The sequence below is a fragment of the Zootoca vivipara genome, chromosome 17, assembly GCF_963506605.1.
Source record: "Zootoca vivipara chromosome 17, rZooViv1.1, whole genome shotgun sequence".
NCBI lineage: Eukaryota > Metazoa > Chordata > Lepidosauria > Squamata > Lacertidae > Zootoca > Zootoca vivipara.
This window is the reverse complement of record NC_083292.1, coordinates 3,973,563-3,998,740: the sequence shown is the minus strand read 5'-3', so window position 1 is coordinate 3,998,740 and position 25,178 is coordinate 3,973,563. Positions and strand designations below refer to the sequence as shown.

Sequence of the window (25,178 nt, the reverse complement as noted above, 5' to 3'; positions counted from 1 at the left end):
AGTTCCCAGGAAGGCCCAGGTTCAAATCCCCACTCAGCCATGAAACTCACTGGGAAACCTTGAGATATAATAATAATAATAATAATAATAATAATAATAATAATAATAATAATAATTTATTTATACCCCGCCCATCTGTCTGGGTTTCCCCAGCCACTTTGGGTGGCTTCCAACAGTAATCTATTAAACATTAAAAGCCTCTCTAAACAGGGCTGCCTTCAGATGTCTTCTAAAAACCTGGTAGCTGTTTTTCTCTTTGACATCTGATGTGAGGGTGTTCCACAGAGCGGGCGCCACTACTGAGAAGGCCCTCTACCTGGTTCCCTGCAACTTGGCTTCTCGCAACGAGGGAACTGCCAGAAGGCCCTCGGTACTGGACCTCAGTGTCTGGGCAGAACGATGGGGGTGGAGACACTCCTTCAGGTCTACTGGACCGAGGCCATTTAGGGCTTTAAAGGTCAGCAACAACACTTTGTGCTCGGAAACGTACTGGGAGCAACACCTCTCAGCTTAACCCACTCAAAGGGTTGTTCTGAGGATAAAACAGGCAGCTGGGGAAACCACACTGAGCACCCTAAGCAACTTGCAAAGACCTAGAGAAACATTTGAAGCCACAGCCTAAAAGCCCTGAGCTTTGTTGCATCTACCTGAAAAGCAAAGAAAACCCTACAGCACTCACTTAAAAGCTTTTGAAATAAATAAAGGAGACACCTACAATGGGTTGCCAGCTCAAGAGCCAGCCAGAAGACAGAAAATATTTGGATTTCGATTTTATCTGCAACAAACACGCAACAGCGTCTATTTATATGAAAGAAGGGTGGAAGGAGAGAAGATGGAACAAAAATGTAACATTGAGATAAGCAAGCCGCCCACACAGAGAAAACGATTCCATGTTGTGTCAGTTCTTTCTAAAATGAGGGTACTTAAAAATATACTGTACACAGTATATTATTTTTACCTGGAATGGCATAAAAGGAAACATAGTTCCAAGAGTATGACAACTTCTACTTCAGAAATAGTTTGAGACCTCTCTCCTTCCAGGCAGTGTGCTGGATTACAGGCAGCAATTCAACAGGCAATGCATCCCCATTATCTTAACCATTGAATTTCTGCCTGTTTGACCACTGTTTGGCCTTCTGAAGCAGAGCAGGGAAAGAGAGGAAATGACATCACTAACCTGAGCCCATTTAGTTGTCAGGCCAGAGAACCATAAGGAACAACTGTTTTTCCCTCTCTGGAAAGGAAATATTAAAATTATTGTATTATTTATTTGAAGATCTAACACATTCTTCCCCAAGGATAGGAAGGAGCCAAAAGTGAGTAGAAGGTCAAGGTTGCCAAGGGAGAGATGAAGCCATCAATTTCACTTCTCTGTACTTCTAATTTTCCCAACCTTAAATTCATAGCTGCCAAGTTTTCCCTTTTCTCGCGAGGAAGCCTATTCAGCATAAGGGAAAATCCCTGAAAAAAAGGGATAACTTGGCAGCTATGCTTAAATTCGGTTCACATTTCCACAGAAATTTTCTTTTTCTTTTTTTAACATCCTTATCCAAATTCATCAACATTTCAGCACTAATTTCTTCTAGCATTTTTCTATAGTGTTCTAACACATTTTTATGAGCAATTTTCTCTTACAGTATTTTCACTAACATAACACATTTTTATGAGCAAAATTTTATGAGCAGAATTCTCTTATGGTATTTTCACTATGCCTTTAGTGAATGTTTCCCCCAAATTTTTGTGCACATTCTTTGGCTGGAGAGTGCAAATCTTGAAAGATAGTTGTGGTTTGGTTTGCCTATTGGTTCAAGAAGTGTGACACTGACATTTTCTCATTAAAATGCAAACAATATCAATTTTCTCCTCCATGTTTGGCCACAGATCTGAGAGAGGCTCAGGTGCCAGCCAAATCATGGGGGCCTCATTGCTCTTTAACTATAAAGCAGTGTTTCCAGAGCAAGTCTTAACATCAGGCAGGACAAGGCAGCTCAACTCAGGCAGTGGCAATACTTGGATCCCATTCAACAGCAGGTAATTGCCCACTATTTAGTCGAACAATCCTCACTATACAGTACATATAATTTATGAAGCCATTTCATTGGCGCCATTTGACTTCTCTGTTGCAGATGACAAAATGTCCCAGTCAGTCTCTCTCGGGTGCTTGCCAAATTTCGGGTAGCTAAGGGACCTTTTTTATTTCTCTGCATTAACATGGTAGGCAAGCTTCATTAATTCTAGTTACAGGTAGGTAGCCATGTTGGTCTGAGTCGAAGCAAAATAAAAAATTCCTTCAGTAGCACCTTAAAGACCAACTAAGTTTTTATTTTGGTATGAGCTTTCGTGTGCATGCACACTTCTTCAGATACACTGGAAACAGAAGTGTCAGACCCTTATATATATACAGAGGGTGGGTGGGAATGGGAGATGGGCTGATGGGAGTGGTAAACCTGTGGATGGCTGTTAACGGCTGCTGATGGCTGCAATTAGTTGAAAGGGTTCTTCTTTAGAGTGGGCAAGTATGATTCACATCTCCAAGGTGGAACTCACCAACTGTAACTCTGTGAGAGTCACTGTTCTGGGCATCTCTCTTCTGAAGGAAGGCGAATCTGCCGCACCTCCACTCCAGGAGTGGTTGAAGGATCCAGTCGGACCCAAACCAGAGCCTGACGTGAGCTCAAGCCAGACCACGCAATCGCACCCCCAAGTCTCAGCAACTCAGGCTCACAGGAGATTTTAAATAATCAATGTATTTCTCACAGCCCATGCAACTGTTTCTTCACCCCATAATATTCGAATTGCTGCAGAGCCCAAATGGGAAGTAATTACCGGTGAGGGTGTGTGTGTGTGGGTGTGTGTGTGGGTGTGTTTTGTCGCAGGAAGATTAAGACAGATGCAACAGCAACCCTGCCAGCTGCTCTAAGAAAGCACCGCTGCTCATGAGCGTAGAAGTAATTTATCCAACAAGCGTGTGACTCACCAGCAGGCCTGAAGCCTGAAACCAGATTTTCCAATGATGACTAAACATTTTGAAAGGCGCATGGCTGGAAGGTGACCTGTGAGCTTGGCACAGCCTTAATGTACAACACAAAGCCAACTCCTTCCGTTACCCTTTGTTAAGGCCCATAATGGAATTAAAGGACCTTGTGACACACCCTGGGGCTTAAATGGTCTCCTAATGACTTGAATACCCTCCTCTACAGGGCTTCCCAAATTAGCCTCCCGGGAAAGGAAGGCCAGTGATGGTGGGGGCACAGATAAACAAAGGAGGCAATGCTGCAACCTGGCTGAGAGGACAAAAATAGGTTGGGGTGGGCAGCAGGGACAGCACACACAGTGGCAATCACAAATTATATTGGTTGCTCCATTGCCTGCCAAAAGGAATCCCACTTACTCAGACGTCATCCTCGCCAAATGCACCAACCACCCCCACTTTCCCTGGGACATCACTCCCTGCTCAAAACCAATAAACAGTTTAGACTAGAAGAGGGCTGCAGCCAAAGAGGATCAAGATATTGGAAGTTCTTTGTGGGACGCATAGGCCTTCATTCATTGGTGGAAGCTTAAGCTTTTTAAAAATAAAGGTGGCCCAAATGTGGATGGTATAGATTTTGCATGGTTTCAAAGAAGGTAGATAGAGCAAAGAACCCAAACTGTGCCTGCATTACATACTTATACTGATTTCTAATAGTACTTTCTGTTCCTTATTTTCTTTTTTACTGTATTACAATTCTGTGTAATTCAAATTGTAATACAATCAAATGCAATATAAGAAATAAAGGAAGCAAAGAAAACCAATAAAAAAATCATACACCATCTAGTACAGCACGTGACAATTGTTACAAAAGGCAGAAAAATCAGTATCTGGTCCAACATGACCCTCAGCAATTTTCAAGTGGCCCGTTGGGGGGAAAGTTTGGAAACTACCAAGACAGAGAGATGTTTTTCTACTTCTCTTGTTTAGGAAATTCACAGCAGTCAGAAGGAAGCATTTATCGGCTAACTGTTTAAACTCACTGCCACAAGATGTGGTGACTGGCTGTTAGGGAAATTAATGGAGAATTTGGCTATTATCTGCCATTGATTGTGAATGATAAATGGAACCTCCATCTTCACAAGCAGCACTGAATCAGTGTCTGTAGAGGTTGACCGCTTTGAATTTCTCCCAGAATTACTAAACTGATTTGAGAAAGCATCTGTGTGAATGCATCTCCTATACTTGCAAGTTCCAGCAAAACATTTCTTGGGCTCTTACTCACGACAATCCAGCATGTTTCTTTGGCACATGCAAGTCACACAGTCTGCATGCACAGGACTGGCTTTCTACAATGAGCACAGCAGCAGCAGCTTCCTGGGGAGGCAGATAACCCGCCTTTTTCTCCCAGGTTGCCTCCAGGGCTGGTTATAGGATGTGCCCCGGAGGTCTACTGTCTGTTGACATGAATTCTTCCGGCAACGTCCCAACCATTTCTGAGCACAGCTGTCCAAACATAACACGAGTTCAAAACTACAGAAGGGAGGTCATCTCAACGCACCATGTTGCTCAATTTGATCTCCGGAATGCCCCCTCTCTGTGCAGCCTGGCGTCACCAGAGTCAGACTGTACAAATCTGAAGCATATTGTCTCACGACTTCCTGTTTCCTCAAGTGGTGGGATGTTCCAAAGGCAGTATTTTACAGGGTCCATTCACTTACAAGAATGGAGGCTTACCATGCAGGTCATTTTTTAAAATAAATATGCAGAATGGTGCACAGAGGAGTCAGACAAGCAAACATCCAAACAGGTAATGCTTGTCTTTATATTACCATCAGTTCCCACAAAAGCAAACAGCATGCATTAGAAACCCAGCAACCTCCAAAAGGCCAACCAGCCACAAAACTCAACTTCTGAATTTTCTGCTGGGTACATTCTCACTAGCAAGCATAGCTGCCAAGTTATCCCTTTTTTAAAGGGATTTTCCCTTATGCTGAATAGGCTTCCTCGCGAGAAAAGGGAAAACTTGGCAGCTATGCTAGCAAGTGGTTTTTTTCTCCAGCCCAGAGCCAAGCAGGGGGATGTGCCCTATACAAAACACCCAACAACCATTCAGAACATTAGAAATACTATTGCTCCTTGGGGGTTTGATTCCATCACACACTGGGAAATTCAGGTTGTGCAATTATTGTTGACTGGCAGTGTTAGAAACTCAGATACATAAGCTTATTGCCAAACAGCACCTTAAACCTGGATTACTGTCACCACAACAGAATGTCTAGGCGCCTCCCCCCCCAAAAAAATGGGATCTATTTTTATTTGTTTCATTTCTATACTACTTTATATTTTAAAGGTAAAATCTCAAAGTCATTTACACCACATTAAAACATAAAATAAAACAATCCAGAGTAAAACAAATTCTTCACCCCATAATGTTGGAATTGCTGCAGAGCCCAAATGGGAAGTAATTACATTGGGGGGGGGCTGTTTTCAAGCAAAATATTTCAGATCCTTCCCTAAGTGGCATTTTGTTTTTTCCTTATTTATTTTGATTAGAGTGTCAGACAGACTAGGACCTGGGAGATCAGGGTTCAAATCCCCACTCAGTCAAGGGAAGCAAAGCCAATGCAATTCTGGGCTGCATCAATAGGAGTATAGCATCTAGATCAAGAGAAGTAATAGTACCACTGTATTCTGCTCTGGTCAGACCTCACCTGGAGTACTGTGTCCAGTTCTGGGCACCACAGTTCAAGAAGGATACTGACAAGCTGGAACGTGTCCAGAAGAGGGCAACCCAAATGGTCAAAGGCCTGGAAACGATGCCTTATGAGGAACGGCTTAGGGAGCTGGGTACGTTTAGCCTGGAGAAGAGAAGGTTAAGGCAGGTATCCCCAAACTTCGGCCCTCCAGATGTTTTGGACTACAATTCCCATCTTCCCCAACCACTAGTCCTGTTAGCTAGGGATCATAAGAGTTGTAGGCCAAAACATCTGGAGGGCCGCAGTTTGGGGATGCCTGGGTTAAGGGGTGATATGATAGCCATGTTCAAATATATAAAAGGATGTCATATAGAGGAGGGAGAAAGGTTGTTTTCTGCTGCTCCAGAGAAGCGGACACAGAGCAATGGATTCAAACTACAAGGAAGAAGATTCCACCTAAACATTAGGAAGAACTTCCTGACAGTAAGAGCTGTTCTGCAGTGGAATTTGCTACCAAGGAGTGTGGCGGAGTCTCCTTCTTTGGAGGTCTTTAAGCAGAGGCTTGACAGGCATATGTCAAGAATGCTTTGATGGTGTTTCCTGCTTGGCAGGGGGTTGGACTGGATGGCCCTTGTGGTCTCTTCCAACTCTATGATTCTATGATTAAGCTCACTGGGTGACCTTGGAGTCAGTCACAGTCTCTTAACCTACCTCACAGAGATTAACTGAGAAGGCGGGGTGAACCGTGTCCTCCTTGGAGGAAAAGGTGGGATATAAATGCAATAAATAAGCCCTTCTGCTTACCTGCTTAAGAAAGCTGGAGGGGCCAGCCAGGTGGGGGTGTCAGCGGTCAACCTGGCATCCAGAGATCTCCACATGGTCACAATTGGACCCACGCCAGTCGCAAAATGCGCCTGGCACCTGGCTAATTTCAAAGGCTGTTGACTAGGAGTCCACACTCCCCCCAATAAAGAAACTCTTGCTTTGACGTATCACCTAACCTCCCTGCAAACAGATCAGGATGAATGCTAAACATTGAAACAGCCAGAGAGACACATCAGTAGAGCTCATCAAGAGATAGCCGACATTCCCTGCACTTAATGTAACTCAACAGCACTTCTCCACTGCAATATTTAAGCAGGCTCCTCAACTGGGTAGGCCAGATGTAGCAAATGGGGGCAGGTGGGCAGTTGTGAGGGAACATGATGTTAGCAAAAGCCATTTCAGTGAGGCACAGGAATGTTCCGAATACTAAAAGTTTAAAAGTTTCCCAGCAAGGGAAGCAAACTGAATTTCTCCCTCCCACCACCAGCTCTCTATAAAAAGGAGGGCTATAAACGAAGCCGCGGCTTCTGGAGAACTATTTTGCGGTGTTGTTTCTTGTGCAAAATAATTACTGGAAACTGGAGAGCAAACAATGCGACGCCCTGCTGGAGCGAGGAACAGAACAGCGGGTAAGCACCATAACGCAGCCCAGAAAAGAGGTCATTTGCAGACACAGATATTGCAGCCACTTTACAAAGAGGAGGAGAAAAGCACACACAGCCTCCTCTAAGTGCTTGATCCATACACATAGAGGGACCGTGAGGGGTACTTGGCAATACTCTTTGGTGGAGAAAATTGTCTTCCTCAAGGCCAGCATGAGAGACAAAACATAAAATACAAAATAGGAACATAGAGAGTCTGCCTTATACCGAGTCAAACTATCTAGCTTAGTATTGTCTGCACTGCCTGGCAGAAGCTGTCCAGGGTTTCAGCAAAAAGAGCTGCTCTCTGTGGAGTTCTTCTTGATGGCTACAATATCCCCAGTTTCCGGCAAAAAAAAACCTTGGAAATGACATTGTGATGCCGTTGTGTACGTTATTATTATTTAAGTTGTTAATTTGCTAATCTTCTTTCATATTAAGTCTCAAGGTGATTTACAAGCATATAAGAAAAACAAAGTAAAACTCTTTCTCTCCAGTTGTGAAAGTTTGTTGAAACAAACATATCGTAAACTCTTTCCATAAAGTACAAATTGTGGGTGCTCCTGGCGGCTTTTGAAAGGGGGGGATTTGAATCTCAAACTTTGGGCAAATTAGGTTGCAAAATGCAGCAGGGGGGGCCTCAGGGAGAGGATTTAGACTCCTAATTTGTTTTATAGCACTCCTAACTAAACTTCATGTCAGTGTTGCCTGCCTGTCTATACCTGCTCATTTTCACCACCTCTGTGCACAGAAAACCCATAAGAAAAAAATTATATCCAAATTTAACACCAAGTTGATACATTTATTAAAGGTAAAGGGACCCCTGACCATTAGGTCCAGTCTGTAAGTTCACTGTAAGTTCCCAGGGCGGGTTAGAAGAATATAATATTAAAATTGTTTAAAATAATGTCCAATCAGAGTGAATCCTAAAAGTACTATAAGAGGTGTATTTTCACCAAACAATGAAGGCTGCACAATGAAGATGCTGCTTCATTCTTCAGGTGAAGATGAGGAGATTTTACACAGTCTAACTCAGCGTTTCTCAACCACTGTTCCGCGGCACACTAGTGTGCCGCGAGACGCTGGCTGGTGTGCCGCGAGTGCGGCGACAAGAAGGGCGATTTGGGGAGAAGGGCAATCCCCAAAGCGAAGAAGACCTCAGGCCTGGCAGCTAGGCCTCTTCCCCACTCGCACCCCGCGCCGTCTCCTAGCAACCGGCCGTTGGCGGCGCTGATTGGCCGGCGCGGCTCCTGCCGCCATTTTCAAACGGCTTTTTTTTTTTTTGCCGAGGCGGCCGGGCGGCCCTCCTCCCTCAGCCGCCGCCATTAACCATTCTCGTCCCGGGCTTAAGCGGAGGCGAGTCTGGTCTCGCCCGGCATGGAGAGCGGCCCTCTGGCTGAGAAGCCCCCTCTGAGGAGGAAGGGGAGGCGGCGGCAGCAGCAGCAAGCGGCGAGGCCCGGCGCCGCCGCGGGGGGAGCGCCTGTGAGGCGCAGTGACGCCGGTGCGCTTCTATTCGAGACCACCAGAGGGGCCCGGCAGGCCTCCTCCTCCTCCTCCTCCTCAACCACCTCCTCCTGCGGGCGGTAAGTGCCCCCTCCCACCCCTGCCCTGGGTCCTTAGGGTGAGGGACGGGTGACGAATAAATTCATGGTAATAGGAATAATAGTAATCGACGAGGGGGGGCAGGCGGTGTGAGGTGCTGGGGGTGTTGACCCCCTCCCCAATATTATTCGCTTCAAAAGGAGGGGGGCGTAAGAGCCTTCAGCCCCCTACCCGTCACAGGGACGATCCGATTGCATCGCCGCCACCACAATCATTATTGATTACAGTACTATTGAACCCCATGCCCAGTTTTCTCCCCGAAAAGGGGAGGGCGGCACAGAGTTGGTGTGCCTCGTGATTTTTTTCATGGAACAAGTGTGCCGTGGCCCAAAAAAGGTTGAGAAACACTGGTCTAACTGAACGATCCCTGTGAATCTTTACTCAGAAGTAACTCCCATAATGCTCAACAGGGCTTGCTGCAAATGAAATGACTTAATATCAAATGAAGAAGGCAAACTGGCATGTGAAAAGCGGTGTTAGAGAGATTTGAAGCAAGGGAGAGATTCTTCCATTGATTGGTTCAATTAGACGTACAAATGTCCAATCATTTTGATGGCTTCACCAGTCACAAGATGGCTTAAAGCACAATTTCCTAACCTGTCCACTCCCTATGACACTTTCAAGCCCAACTTTCTTTTTGTCCTCTCTTTTTTTTAAGAACTTCTCCATAGTTGAATATTAAATTGCCCCAACTTTTCAGGTAGTTGCCAACAGCCTAAAATTAGGGAAACGACTAAGAACTCCCACATACCAGATGGCCAAAAAATCACAGTAAACATTTCGGCTGTTAGATGCACAGCTTAAGTGAACAATGAAAACACACCATGAAAGAAAAACCCAAAATGAATCTGAAATTAGTGTGACACCCCCCCCCAAAAAAAGTTGTGGCTGTTCACAGGTGTGTGTGCAGCTCCACCTTGACCGTAAGGGGGGAGGAGGGATTAGGACCTGTGAGGGACAGGGGATATCGCGAAGTCCCTCCCCTCCTGAGTTCAAGCCCGTCCCCGAGCAAAGGGGAAAGCAGGGAGAGTTCCGATTCCAGTGGGGAAGCAGGAAGTCGTGTCCGAGGCTCAGGCAAGGTAGAGGAGCCAGGGTCCCAGGTGGGACAGGAAGGGGCAAGTAAGGGGGGAAGACCCATCCCCCCAACTCCAGAATTACGCAGGAAGAGGAGGGGCAAGAGGATGGGTCTGCCAAAGCTTTTGTGTTGGAGAAAGACGCGCCAAAAGCCATTAGGAGGTTCTGAAACCGACTGACAACATCGCTCCGTGTAAATAGCAATGACTTGAGCACTGTAAATACGCAGCACCAATAAAAGAATAAAATGCAGAGCTGCGTAGCGTCGTTACTCTGAAGTAGTCCACTCCGGCCACTGTGACAGCAACCTCCTAATCATTTTTGGGCTACTTTGGAGTTGCCGGGATGAGCGTGTCAGAGGCGGAGAAGTGGCGGCAGATCGCTGAGCAAGCCCAGCTAGAACTGCAACAGCTGTCGCTGCAGGCGCAGGGAGAATTGAAGGCAGCTAAAGAGGAGACTAAGAAGGTCCAGGACGACCGGCTACAACTTGCGGAACAGGTGAGAGAGCTCCAGGAAAAAGAGCAGCATTTAAGGGCGGTGGCGGTAGACCTCCAAAACAAGCTGGATGCAGAGAAAAACAAGGCGGGAGGGGCACCCCAAGTCCAAGTGCTGCCAGGAAGGAGAGCCGGGACCCTAGTAAGCAAGTTCAATGGAGACCCGAAGGAGTTTCAGGGCTTTGAGACTGAGATTGTGTATGCTCTTGAGCTGCACCACGATGAGTTCCCTGATGATGAGCACAGAGTAGCGTTTATTGTGGAGCACCTTACAGGGGCGGCCAGGGAGTGGCTAAGACCGTTAATTGCAACAAGGAATCCTTGCATGAAGAATGTCAAACTATTTCTAGAAGGTTTGAAAACGATGTATTCGTCCGATAGTCATATGGACCAGACTAAGGAGGAACTTCATAATTTACGCCAAGGAAATATGACAGTTCGCGCGTATTGGGCGAAATTCACCATGCTGGTGCACAGATTGGGGTGGGATCTGGAGTCTGCCCCAATGCAAGCGGCGTTTTACTTGGGGTTGCATGAGGAGGTGAAGGATGAGCTCTCGAGAGGTCCAAAGCCCAGTAATATGGATCAACTGAGCAAAGCGGCTCTGGCGGTGGGGGTGAGGCAGGAATCCAGATGGAGCGACAAGCAAGCAACGCGCGCAAAGCGGGCTTGGTTCCCACGGTCGCAGGAGAAGCCACTCCCTCAACAACCCTTTCAAGCCACGCCTGGGGCCAGTCAGGACCAGGAACCCATGCAGATTGATAGCGCGCGCGCGCGGGCTTTTCAAACCCCAGCGGCGCCAAGACGCAAGGAGGGAAGGGGTGGGAATTGCTTTCTCTGCAACTCCCCCCAGCATCTCGTCAGAGACTGCCCACATCGCAGGGAGTGGCAAGGAAAGGCGGGAACGGTTGTGCCCTCCCCCACTGACGCAGCACCACAGCAGGGAAACGGGAAAGCCTGGCTGCAGGAGACAAGGGGCGGCAGCCAGGCACAGTCAGCAGACAACAGCCCCAGCCCACCCACCCGCACAGAGAGGAGCAGAGCCAGCCCACCCCTCCCAGAGCAGGAGTGGTTCTAGAAGTGACGCTCACGCTCCCAAATGGCTATCCATTGACGGTCCTCGCCCTAATTGACAGTGGTGCCTCAGCCAACTTCTTCTCGAGAAACTTTGCAGAAGAGCACCAGATCCAGCTTCTGCAGCTGGATTTTCCTCTGCACGTGGCAACCATTGACGGCAGAGAGCTGCTGGGAGGGGCCATCACTCATCAAACCCCCCCCATGAGAATGACGGTTGGAAGGCACTCAGAGACACTGGCATTCAACGTCACCACCATCTCAGACCCCCCAATCGTTTTGGGCATGAGCTGGCTGGCGCGCCACGACCCCGCCATAAGTTGGCATCAGAGATGCATCACTTTTGGATCGGACTTTTGCCTGGAACATTGCATGCAGCACCAACCAGGGGAGGGGCCTCCGATAGCCACGGTGGCCACCATGCACGTCAAAGGGGGTGAGGCGATACCCAAACCATACTGGGACCTGCAGGAGGTCTTCAGTGAAGCGGAGTCCGACCACCTGCCCCCACACAGGCCTTTTGACTGCCAGATCAACCTGGTGCCTGGGGCAACTATACCCCCAGCCAAGCTGTACGCCATGTCAGACCAGGAACTGGAGGATCTGCGCGCTTTTATCGACAAGAACCTCAAGCGGGGGTTCATCAGAGAAAGCAAGGCAGCAGGGGGCAGCCCGGTCTTCTGGGTGGACAAGAAAGACACGCAACAGCGCCGTCTTGTGGTGGATTTTAGACGGCTGAATTCGGTGACAGAGCCAGTGGCTTTCCCCATGCCCAGAGTGGATGATCTCCTGACAGCGGCACGCAGAGGCAAGATTTTCACCAAGCTAGACCTGAGGGGGGCGTACAACTTGATCAGGATCCGGGAAGGCGATGAGTGGAAAACCACGATGTTCACGCCTCTGGGCTCTTTTGAATATCTGGTGATGCCCTTCGGGTTGCAAGGGGGCTCAGCATGCTTCCAGGCCTTCATGCACCACGTCCTGGGGTCCCTACTCTTCAGGAAATGCTTGGTCTTTCTGGATGACATCCTTATTTACTCCAACGACCCAGTGCAGCACGTGAAGGACGTCAGGGAGGTGTTACAGCGCCTGAAGGAGAACCACCTGTATGTGAAGCTGGAGAAGTGCAAGTTTCACACCAAGGAGGTGGACTTCCTGGGCTACAAGCTGTCAGACAAGGGGCTGGCAATGGACAAGGACAAGGTGCAGACCATCCTGGACTGGCACAGCCCCAGGACGCGCAAAGATGCCCAACGCCTACTAGGCTTTGCCAACTTCTACAGGAAGTTCATCAAGAACTTCTCTCGAGTTACGGCTCCCATCACTGACTGCCTGAGAGGCAAGCAGAAGTTCAGGTGGACACCAGAGGCGCAAGCAGCGTTCGAAAGCCTCAAGAGGGTGTTCGCCTCAGACCAGAACCTGTTCCACGTGGTTCAGGACGCGCCCCTACGCATTGAAACAGATGCTTCTGATAAGGCTGTGGGCGCCATTTTGTTGCAACTGGACGCCAACAGAGAGTGGAGACCCTGTGCCTTCTTCTCCAGGAAGTTGACCCAGCCCGAGCGAAACTACACAGTTTTTGATCGGGAACTTCTTGCGATCCACGCGGCGTTCCAGCACTGGAGACACTTCCTGGTGGGCGCCAAGCACCCCATCCAGGTGTGCACAGACCACAAGAACCTGGAGTTCTGGAGAACGGCCAGGGTGCTCAACCAGCGGCAGATACGGTGGGCGGAGTTCTTCTCGAACTTCAACTTCTCCATACACTACATCCCAGGAGAGCAGAATGTCAGGGCGGATGCCCTCTCCCGCAAGCCAGAGTACATGGAGGAGGAGGCGCCACCAGCCCCAAGGCACATTTTCCCCCCGTCGGCATGGTCCTGCGGAGCAGCAGTGGTGAGCGAGGCAGAACTCACAGCACTGACGGCAGCGGATGAATTTGCCAACCGCATCTTCAGAGAACTGAGAGGGGGGAGGGAGCAGGCAAAAGACTTTGCAGAACGCAGAGGGCTGCTTTTCTACAAGGGTGCGCTGTACCTACCCACCACCCAGCTTCGACGTACGGTCCTCAAGCAGATGCACGACAACCCTACAGCGGGGCATTTTGGAAGGGACAAGACCACTCACCTAGTCATGAGACACTTCTGGTGGCCAGGGGTGAGGGAAGATGTTCGAGACTATGTAAGGGGCTGTACCACCTGCCAGCGGGCGAAGGTGGTCAGAGCAGCGCCACCAGGGTTGCTGGAGCCCTTAGCCACACCACACAGGCCGTGGGAAGTGGTGTCCATGGACTTCATCACAGATCTGCCTTCGTCCAGGGGTAAGACTGCAGTGTTGGTGGTGGTGGACCTCATGTCCAAAATGTGTCACTTTATACCGTGTGCCAGGGCAGTCTCGGCAGAAGAGACAGCCAAACTGTTTGTTGATCACATTTTCAGACTGCATGGATTACCTTTAAGGGTTATTTCGGATCGTGGCCGCCAATTTGTTTCCAGGTTCTGGCGGCGGCTCATGAACCTCCTGCAGGTGGAGGTCAGCTTGTCGACGGCTAGACACCCGCAGACCAACGGACAAGCGGAGAGGGTCAACGCCATTCTGCAGCAGTACCTGAGATGCTACGTCAGCCAGCGGCAAACGGACTGGGTGGATCGCTTGCCACTAGCAGAATTTGCCTACAACAATGCAGTGCACGTCTCCACAGGGGTGTCGCCCTTTAAGGCCAATTACGGGCGCGACCTCAGATCTTTCCCAGAGAGGGAGAGGGAGGAGGAGGAGGAGGGCCCACAGGCTGAGGATTGGGCAGAGGAACTGGAGACGGTGCACCAGCAGCTCAGAGAACACTTGGAGAGGGCCAAGGAAGCGTACAAAAAGGGGGCAGATCGCCACAGGCGACAAGGGGAGGTCATCAGGGTGGGGGACAAGGTGTGGTTGTCCTCGGAGGGCCTTCCCACCAGAGGGAGGTGCAAAAAGCTGGCACCCAAATGGCTGGGCCCCTTCACGGTCACGCAACAGGTCAACCCGGTGGCATACAGGCTGGCACTGCCAGAGGACATGAGGGTGCATCCAGTGTTTCATAGATCGCTGCTGTCGCCGTACAGGGAAAGCAGCAGGCTCAGAGACAGCGAACAAACCCCCGAGGGAGGGGGGGAGAGGGAAAGCAGGGAGCAACTCAATGAGGCCACGGCCATCCTGGATTCAAGGTGGGGGGTGGGGGGCCTGGAGTACCTCATGGCATGGGAGGATGCTCCACCGTCCCAGAATGAATGGGTTCCCGCCACTCAGATACAGGAGGAATTCTTGGTGGAAGAATTTCACGCCCTCTTTCCCCACAGACCCAAGCCCTGGCACATGGAAAGGGAGGGGGAGGAGGAGGAGGCACGGGAGAACAGCTCACCATGGCGCTGGGAAGCGGAGTTTGAGGAACCAGAGGATGAGGTATGGGTGTCGCCAAGATCCACCCAGTCAGAGGAAGGAGCAGATTGGCAAAACATTTTTACCCCCACCAGCTCTGACGCCACGGACTTTTTGGGATTCCCGTCCTCCCAGGCGGAAGGGGGGGGCTCGCAGGACTGGGGGGAGGTGTTCACACCAACGGGCTCGGAGAGCACCGAGTTTTTAGGCTTCCAGTCGTCACCGACACATGGGGGGGGCCTGGGGAGGGGTGAAGGAGAGCTTGGGAGGGGGGTGGATGTGAGGGACAGGGGATATCGCGAAGTCCCTCCCCTCCTGAGTTCAAGCCCGTCCCCGAGCAAAGGGGAAAGCAGGGAGAGTTCCGATTCCAGTGGGGAAGCAGGAAGTCGTGTCCGAGGCTCAGGCAAGGTAGAGGAGCCAGGGTCCCAGGTGGGACAGGAAGGGGCAAGTAAGGGGGGAAGACCCATCCCCCCAACTCCAGAATTACGCAGGAAGAGGAGGGGCAAGAGGATGGGTCTGCCAAAGCTTTTGTGTTGGAGAAAGACGCGCCAAAAGCCATTAGGAGGTTCTGAAACCGACTGACAACATCGCTCCGTGTAAATAGCAATGACTTGAGCACTGTAAATACGCAGCACCAATAAAAGAATAAAATGCAGAGCTGCGTAGCGTCGTTACTCTGAAGTAGTCCACTCCGGCCACTGTGACAGGACCTTTCAACTTTAAGTAGTATTTAAAAAGCAAAACTGTTACATGAAGATCTGATAAGAAGTCTATTGCTCAGTCTTGAATAACGGGGCTATTGAATTTGCATACCCTCCAACATTTCGGGAGAGAAAAGTGGGGGGGGGACATACACTCGCCATCCCACCCACCTGATCTCCGCTCTTCTTCGTCCCCCATCCCCCCACTTCCCTCGCACCCTTGCCCACCTGCCACACGAAATCAGGGCGCTCTGGGATGAGGGCTGAGCCCAGGGCCTTCAAAGAAAATGGGCTGTCCCGCTTAAAATGGGACGCTTGGCTGGTATGAATTTGTCGCATATTATCACACCAACTAGAAAACGGAAATTTTATAACATGCAGCACAGCATTCCTGAGCTGTTTTTGCCTGGGATGATCTGAGCAGCTGAAATTCATGGTGCCATTTTTATTTTGCTTATAATGTGTTACATGGTCTTACGAAGACAAGTGTAGAGAAAGGGGAGAAATTCAGCTCACATGCAAACCTACCTAATTCTCACTTCCTGAAACAATATGCAAACCAAAATGCAGCTTCAAAAATTGAACTTATCTAAATTTTGGACTGTAGCTATCCAACCAAATGATGTAAACAAAAATGCAGATGATGGGAAAGTATGCATATAAGTGAAAATAGCATACAAAAAGGCATCATGGCAGGGCAAATTGCACACAAAACTTTGCCAATTAAGCAAAGTTGCATTAAAAATGTGTGTATTGTGAGAAATTTTCCATTAAAATGCTGATGAATTTTCACGAGACACACTTTTAAAAATCAATAACCGATGCAGAAATGTAGAGAATAAAACTTATGTTTGGGGGGAAATAAGAAACTGAGAGAAATCGAAGTTGACATTTTTGCTCCACCCCAGCTGACTTTTCTTCAAATTCAAAATCCACAACGGGGCAATACCTTCACTGGGACCAACCAAAGTGTCAAAAGATAGCGGCAAGTTTTCAAGTTCTCCAGATCTTTTCATCAGGCAAGATGCTACACAGCAGGAAGTGATGTGGGATGAGGAAGAAGAAGCCAAGAAAGGACATTAGGTAGCAGTATGATCACTTTAGGCCCCATCATACCACTTTAAAGAGTCATTGCTTTCTCCAAAGAATCCTGGGATCTGTAGTTTGCTAAGGGTGGTGAGAGTTATCACAGAGCTACAATTCCCAGAGTTCCCTAGTTCCCTAGTAAGAGAGGTTGGCTGTTAGTGGTTCTGGTTGCAGACCTCTAAGACAGCGTTTCTCAACCAGTGTTCCGCGAGACGCTGGCTGGTGTGCCGCGACGTGCGGTGACGAGAAGGGCGATTTGCATTGTCACGTGCCTGGCGGCCGCCAATACACAACACTGACCCGCCGGAAAGCAATATTTCTCCTCCTCTTTCCCAAAGCTCAGTGCAAACGAGCCTGCCGGCCGCCAATAAACAACACTGACCCGCCGGAAAGCAATATTTCTCCTCCTCTTTCCCAAAGCTCAGTGTAAACGAGCCTGGCGGCCGCCAATACACAACACTAACCCACCGGAAAGCAATATTTGGCAAGTGTTTCTTACAGTCATAATTATAATATAGGGCAGCACAGAGTTATTTTTTTTAACTTTTTTAATGGTGGTGTGCCTCGTGATTTTTTTCACGGAACAAGTGTGCCGTGGCCCAAAAAAGGTTGAGAAACACTGCTCTAAGATTCGGGGACAAAGAAGCAATGCTTCACCCTGATTTCTGAACACAGAAATACTGGCTGAACAATGAATACTGAACACAGAAATAAATCAGTCCCATACCTTAAACAACACAGCAGTTTGCTTGAGAGCCCACCTTATGTCATATATTCCCAGTAAAGCGTTCATTTTGAGATATGACAGACACCCGCTAGGCATACTTTCAAGGAACAACTGAAGGCATTTTTGTTTTGAAAACTTTTCAGCTATGAAAAGATCTCTTGCCTTAGTTGTTCATTTTGTATTGTTTTTTAACGTCTCTTCAACAATTTTTTGCACTAGCTGAACTATTTTTACATGTTTGTACACACATTTTCATAAATTATGAATTCATACAATCCATAAATTAATTTTAAAAAATTAACTCACAGATTCTGGCTAGGCAAGGAACATAAATTTTAAAAACCCATGGGAGTCTATATTTCAGCAAAGGATTAGTTTTTAGGTGGTGTATCGCTAGTATAGTACTGTATTACTTAGTGGGGGAGATAATCTTTAAAAATGTGAATTCATTATTATTATCTTCAAGTGGTAGGAAAAAATCAACAGTCAGAACTGCAAGATACAAATATTTAATCATTCACATGTATCTACAAAATATACAAATATTAAATCACCCACATCTACGAATTTAAAAACTCCCATATTCCAGCACAGCCCAAAGCAGAAAGATAATAAACTGCTTATGAACAAATCTTAAGGGCCCATGATAATGCAGATTAATTTGTTCAAAGCCTCGTTTCAACACACCCTGGGCACTTTAATTGCCACCTACGTGATGCCTAACCTTAGGGTAATAAACCCGCAATGTTTCCTGTAAATACAGCCTCAGCTCCACGGCACACGTTCCAGGTTTTTCCTCTTCATTAAAGAGATCTGTTTCACAACACAGTTCTTAATTGTCACACACAGGTAGAGGGGAGGGGGGGAAACAAGTTGCCACTTAAAATAAGTTGTCATGAATGAACAGCTGTTGCTGGATGACATTCAAAACGTCCACAAAAGCAACCACAGACCATTAGAGGAAGTGCTAAAGAATTGCAAAAATATTTTTATTCCCAAATAAAAGTCTTGCATACACATATACTGTAATGCATTCATTAAAACTGGCATCAGCTGGCTATTTAATTTTAAAAGATAGTTATGAAATCTTAAATATAATTAGCAGAAACTAACAAGCTAAAAGGACTCTCGTTCAACCTTTTTCAATGGCAAGGAATGCTAATAAGGTAAAATTTCAGTCCTTGAGGCTGAGTTTTTTGCTTTCACCCCATTGGGTCTTCCGGCTCTCCAGACACACAACTGATTCTTAATCTTTGTTTCACACTCAGTCCCTAAAGGCACTAAGGTTCATATGTGCCTGGGGCTTTACTAAAATATTGACTATATATTTTTGGAAAGCTGTTTGTTCTCTGTGAACTGGACACCTTAAGGCAGGCATCCCCAAACTTCGGCCCTCCAGATGTTTTGGACTACAATTCCCATCATCTCTGAACACTGGTACTCTTAGCTAGGGATCATGGGAGTTGTAGGCCAAAACATCTGGAGGGCTGCAGTTTGGGGATGCCTGCCTTAAGGTATCCTAAGCAAATTTTGCATAATCGCTCCTGAGACCAAAGAGCAGGTTTTCGTCTATGTTTGGATGCAACTGGATGCCATTTTGAATCAAGATGGTAGACTCACCCTTTCAAAACTGCACTACTTTTAACTGCTGATTTCAGAACGGCACTGGGTGGGTGTTGTTGTTTTGGCTTAATAGAATCCCCAAGCAATGCTGGCAGAAGGCTGCTACATGAATCAGAATTGGTATCCTCTAAATCTATCAGTTGCTGGGGGACATTGGCAGAAGAGTGCCCTCGCCTTCAGGTTCTACTTGTGGGCTTCGCAGGGCATCTGCTTGACCGACCACTGTAGGAAACAAAATGCTGAACGAGATTGGCCTTCGCTCTGATCCAGATGGGCTCTCCTTATGCTCTCATCTCATATTAAACGACACCAGCAGAACTTTAGTATCTCTAAAAATACAAAGGCTTTTCAACAGATGTCTGTTCACACATTCAGTTGTGAATCATCATGTGGCAGGTGTGTACTTGTAAACCTGCCCTTAGCTGGACTCGGGCCTTAACTCGGGGGTGGAGCACATACTTTTTTTGCATGCAGGTTCAATCACTGGCATCTCCAGGCAATAAAGCATGAGAGAGTGGGAGATAGGGACCTCTCCCTTGAAGAGCCACTGGCAGTCTCAGTAGACAATATTATTTGTAATTTATTAAAGAGTGTTACTGTACTGCTTGTGGGATAACCTCATATAACCAACATCCTTAAGTCGAATTCATGCATGAAGGGGTTAAAACCATAGAGGAAGCTGTTCTGCCAGACTTGGCTATGTCATTTCCCCTCACCTTGGGGGAGGAAATAGGCAATCAAGTCTTTGCTTCATTCAGTCTACCTGAGAATTTGGTGTGTGAGGACGTCTGGGCTGGTTGCTCCAGCTCAGCTGCATGGCTTTAACCAGCCTCTTTTTTTCAGACAAGAACAGAGTGTGAAATGAACATTCTCCTATACCAAGCTACAGTTTACAGCCTGTGCAACCTTCTCTGAAATAGCTCAGTTGGTAGAACATGAGACTCAGGGTTGTGGGTTTGAGTCCCATGTTTGTCAAAGATTCCTGCATTGCCGGGGGTTGGACTAGATGACCCTCATGGTCCCTTCCAACTCTACAATTCTATGATTCTGTATGGAAAAGCACATGACTCTGACCTTTGGAGAGTTTGTAAGTAAACCATTCTTAAATCACCAGTTTGTAAGTAAACCATTCTTAAATCACCCTGCCAGAAAAGCCAAGGGCACCAAGAAGATTTCAAAGAGGCAAGCAGGGTCTGAAGGGCTACCCATTGTCCTAAAAGGAGGTGCTGAAGTGGGCCCAGAAGTTATCATTAACACAAGAATTGGTTACCCTGGGAGAGCGTCTCTTAGCAACCCATGAAGCCTCCTTTGTTTCCACTGCATAAATAAGAAAGGAGTCAGATGGGGGAATGCGAGTTTAGGAATAAGCAAAAAAGAAAACAGCACTGGATCTATCGCTGCCTCACACTTCCCCTCAGGGCAAGGTTAAGAATCACAAATTTAGCGGAAAGAATCATAAAGTGAGCAGTATGCAACACAAAGGAAAAAATGAACAACAACAGAAACAAACCTCTATGCAACTCCATACAAAACAAGGAAAGAGAGAAGACAGCCACTCGACTTTTTCTTACTTTGCTTCTCAATTATTCTTCATTGTGCAGCGCAGCAAACTTAAGACCCAGTTCACACATGACACTGGGCAAACCTGGGTTTCTAATCTTGAAAACACACTACAGAGAGATACAAAAGTCACACACCACACATTTACAGCACACTTCTACCACTTTAACAGTCAAGGGTTCCCCGCAAAAAGCCTGGGAACCATAGTTCACCAAATTTTGTAATTCCCAGTACCCTTAAACAAACTACAGTTTCCAAGACTCTTGTGGGGAAGCTGTGTGCTTTAAATGTGTGCAGATGTGACCATCCATGATTCACTATCGGCAGATGTTTGCAAAAGGTATGTTTGTCCCTAACTGATCTTTGCATCTCTTTATGGCACAACCTTTTTAAAAAGGTTAACTGGAAATCAGGAAGTACTGAGTTAATAAACTGTCTTATTCTGATTCTTGGTCCATCTTGTTGACACTGGGGTTGTGTGTGTGCATAGCACACCTTTAAAACATATTCAAGCATGGGCGTTGCCAGGATTTTTGTTGGGGGTGGCAGAACCTCAATTAGCTATGTATTTTTATTGACTGATTTGGGGGGGGAGCTGCCCCTCCCTGCCCTCCCCCGGCTACGCCCATGTATTCGAAAGACATTCTTTCCCTCAATTAGTTCTGGGCATTGCAGTTTACCGCTCAGAGAGTTACAATTCCCAGGAACCATTAACAAATGACAGTGCCCAGAATTCTTCGAGGAAAAGAATGTGCTTTGCACCTTGAACACATCATCTGTACCCAGTCCGAGTGGCGGCAGTAATCCAGGTTTCTGGCACGGAGCCCTACCTGCAGATGCTAGGATTGAATTAGGGACCTTCTGCCACAAAGACAGAGCTCTCCTCCTGTGGCTCTTTCATTTCATTTTACAAAAAGCCAGTTTGATTTGTTGGGTGAGTATTTAGTTGGTAAACTGGTTAATTTGTCAGCAGGGGCCACATCCGCAACTATGGTGCCACTTTAGACAGTCATGCCTTCTCCCCAAAGAATTATGGGAGATGTAGTTTCTTAATGGTGCTCAGAGTTGTTAGAAGACCCCTATTCCTCCCCCTCAGCTACAATTTCTAGAATGACACAACAGCGGAGAGCTCTGAGAATTCTAGCTCTGTGAAGGGTCTCCTCTCGGCACTCTTAGCAAAGTGCAGCTCCCAGGATTCTTTGGGGGAAACCATTTCTGTTTAAAGTGCTTTCAATATATGGCGTCAATGTGATCTAAATCTAGAATGTTGTTCTATTACAGACTTCACAACTCCCGCCAGCCCCAGTCAGTACTACTTGTGGGGCTGAGGGGAATTTGGGGGGAGGAAGTTAAGGCTTCTCTTTTTAAAGTAGCCTTTTGTGCCCTCCTCAATATTTTAGCTACTGTGCTAGCTTTGGCGTTTCCTACTGTTCATTTATATAGCTTTACTGTTTTCAGTGTATGGCAGAATGATCTCCTTAGAAAGGAACGGCAGTATATAAATGATTTTAAAATAAGGAAATGAACTGTAAATCACACCCACACCATAAATTTAAAGCAGATATAATGCTGCTTAAAGCACATGGCTTCCCCCAAGGAATCCTGGGAGCTGTAGTTTGCTCCCCAAAGAGCAACAATTCCTGGCCATGTGACAGCATCATCCACTCCACCTGAAGCACACTTTCCCCCCTCAAAGAATTATGTACACCACAGTTTGTTCAGCGTTGCTGGGAACTGGGAACTCTGTGAGGGCTAAACAACAGTGCCCAGAATCCTTTGAGGGAAAGAATGTGCTTTAAATGCATGGTGTGGGCACAGCCTCAGTGGGTCCATTCTGCACCTAAGACCATCCCACAGAAACCAGGGTCCATTTAACTCGCACGCATAGCTGAGTTACCAAATGCCTAGTGGCTCATGCTTGAATCAGTTCCATTGTGAAAGTCCTCTGGGCCTCATTTTGTGCGCCTCCCAATATTCCACCAGAGTTCCTTCCTTCCTGTTAATTTCCTCTTCATTTTTACCAGCTTCTTAAAGTTTCCCCTACCCCCAGCTGCCTGAGAAGAAACTGGCAGGCTCCTGCACACATCCTCTGTGTGTATATAGATCACCAACAGTGTGGCATAGTGGTTAGACTGCTGCACTATAGCCTGGCAGACCTACTTCCTAAGGTTGTTGTTTCTCAGACTTGGGTCTCCAGCTGTTGCTGGACTACAACTCCCATCATCCCTGACCACTGGTCCTCCTAGCTAGGGATTGATGGGAGTTGTAGTCCAACAACAGCTGGAGATCCAAGTCTGAGAAAGAATAAAAATATTCTAGAGCTCCTTGGAGAAAAGGTGGGATATAACTATAATAAATAACAATATAATAAAGTCAGAAAGGGATTGCTTTCACTTGCTTTCCAAAACAGTAGCAATATTAGTCTATTGTACAAAAAAAAATCCTCAGGATATCTCAGAGCAACCCCATCAAACTAGACAGGACTTCATTCTAAATAGACCTGAATAAAATCCTGAGCTGGACATAGTGAAGATTAAAGCAGGCAGTTTTCATTCAGTACTAGTTAATCTAGTATCTGAAGAAGTGTGCATGCACACGAAATCTCATACCAATGACAAACTTAGTTGGTCTCCAAGGTGCCACTGGAAGAATTTTTTATCATTTTGTTTCGACTACGGCAGGCGAACACCTACCTGTAACTAGCTAATCTAGGACACTTTTGCTGCTGGCTCCACCCATCATCAGCCTTGGCTCCACCCACTACCACCAAGAGAATGTGGCCCCCATCTGCTGCAGTTTAATAAGTCAAGCATGGTTTTGATCTACAGTGGTTCATTCACATGCAACTCAAGAGGCCAGAGCATCTGCTTACATTCCAGGTTCAACCCCCAGAAACTCATTTTAAAATCCCAAAAAGAAGGGATGGAAATGACCCTTCTTTGATTGAGAACCCCGGGAGAGCAGCTGACCTGGCAGGAGGTGGCTTCCTAAGCATGGCCAGCCCACCTATGTGGCAAGCTGAGGTAGCTGCCTCAAGCAACAAAATCCACAGAGACAGCCGATCCCAATCTAGATCTTTCTTTCGCTCTTGTTCCTGATGTAGATTTTCCCTCACTCCTTCTTACCTGGTGGGTAAGGAAGGCACCATTTTGGGGTCCGCCTCAGGTGCCAAAGGAGCACACTGGTTGCTGGATAGGGAGAAATTTCAGCTCTCCTACCCCACTAAAGATGAATTTGTGCTTCTTTCATTTTTCTATCCCAGGATCCTTGGAACTCCCTGCCACAAAAAACTCAAGTTCCTCCACATGACCCTTTCCTGCTGCCTGGCATTCCAGCAGCTACATGCTATTGGATTCCGGGAAAGAAACCCTGGATTCACTCGGTGATTCCCTTTCTGGTGTGTCCCCCCCCCCCCCCCGCGCAGCTTGCATGGGCGCATCAGGGCAGCCGCTTGGAAGCAGTCAAACACGACACAAGCCAGCGAGCAGCAGCCTCAGACGCATCTGGAAGGGGCTCCAGTTCCTGCGCGCTGCTGCCAGGAGGAAACCCTGGTTCCCAATTCCCCCCTTTTTTTATTCTTCTTATTTTCCTTTACAGCGTCACGTGAGAACGCTCCTCCTACAAGCGAGCAGCGGGCGCGTGTATTCCCTCCCCCCGCCCCGCTTCGGAAAAAGAAAGAGAGGTGGTCCGGCGGGCGGCGACCCGTCCCCACGTCCAGCTGCGCGCCGGCCCCCCAACCCTCCTCCGGGCCGGGCTCCAGCCACTCACCTCCGCGCCGGGCTGCCGCTCCTCGTGCGCACCGCCGGGGCATCGCGTCCTTCACCTTCCCGGCCTGCTCTGCCTTCCCAGGGCAGGGAGGGGCGCGCGCCGGGCGGCGGCACACTAGCCGGCTGCCGGCTCCCTCCAGGGCGCGCGGCTCGGGCTGGCAGGATCGCCGAGCTCCCTATCCAGCGGGGACGAGCTCCATGCAAAGAGCAGCCCCGGGAGCAGCGGCAGCAGGAGGGCGAGCCTAGGCGAGCGGCTCGTGGCGGCGGCGGCCCTCCTCCTCCTCGGCGGCAAGAGCAGCAGGGACCGCGCTGACAGCTTCGGCGCGGCAGCGGCTGCTACTTCCTTCTCCTTTGCGCACATTCCCGCACTGGGCGCCGCTGGGCTGCGGGGAAGAGAGCGGCGCGCGCGCGCCCCTTGCTGGCCGGCTTCTCGGCAAAGCGAGCTGGTGGAAGGGAGCCCTCTTGTCTGCAGGTTATTATGGTGGTTGGCAAGAATACGAAAACAAAACACATGCATTTATATATATATTGAATTATAGGCAAAACCGTGGACAGTGCAATGGATGCAACGCATTTGAAGGAATGCGTTTCTATGTGCAGTGCATGTGCAAAGTTTTTATTGTTAAAACTGCTCATTTTAAATCAATTGCCCAGTTAACAATTCTTCACTGCGCTGGAAAAGTTAAAAAGCAAGCCAAAGCAGAACACTGTTATAGTCCCAGACAGTATGTTAGAACTAAAATCAGAAACATCAAGGACAGGCATCCCCAAACTGCGGCCCTCCAGATTTTTGGCCTACAATTCCCATGATCCCTAGCTAACAGAACCAGTGGTCGGGAAAGATGGGAATTGTAGTCCAAAACATCTGGAGGGCCGAAATTTGGGGATGCCTGATCAAGGATATCTGGTTGTACAACAGTTGA

The 25,178-nt window shown here is 47.9% G+C and overlaps 1 protein-coding gene across 11 annotated transcripts in view; it reads right to left on the bottom strand.

Moving 5' to 3' along the window:
* The window catches only part of PITPNM2 (phosphatidylinositol transfer protein membrane associated 2), a 217,622-nt gene extending 193,001 nt beyond the window's left edge, over positions 1–24,621 (bottom strand). For 5 of the 11 annotated variants that reach the window (XM_035098032.2, XM_035098047.2, XM_035098045.2 and 2 more), the window contains exon 1: positions 24,257–24,621. The gene's annotated coding sequence lies outside the window, so the exon portion shown is untranslated. Of the gene's footprint in view, positions 1–4,252; positions 4,938–24,256 lie in introns of those variants that run through there. The other 6 variants (XM_035098048.2, XM_060269817.1, XM_060269818.1 and 3 more) reach the window with 4 other exon arrangements.
* Positions 24,622–25,178: the final 557 nt, after the last annotated feature.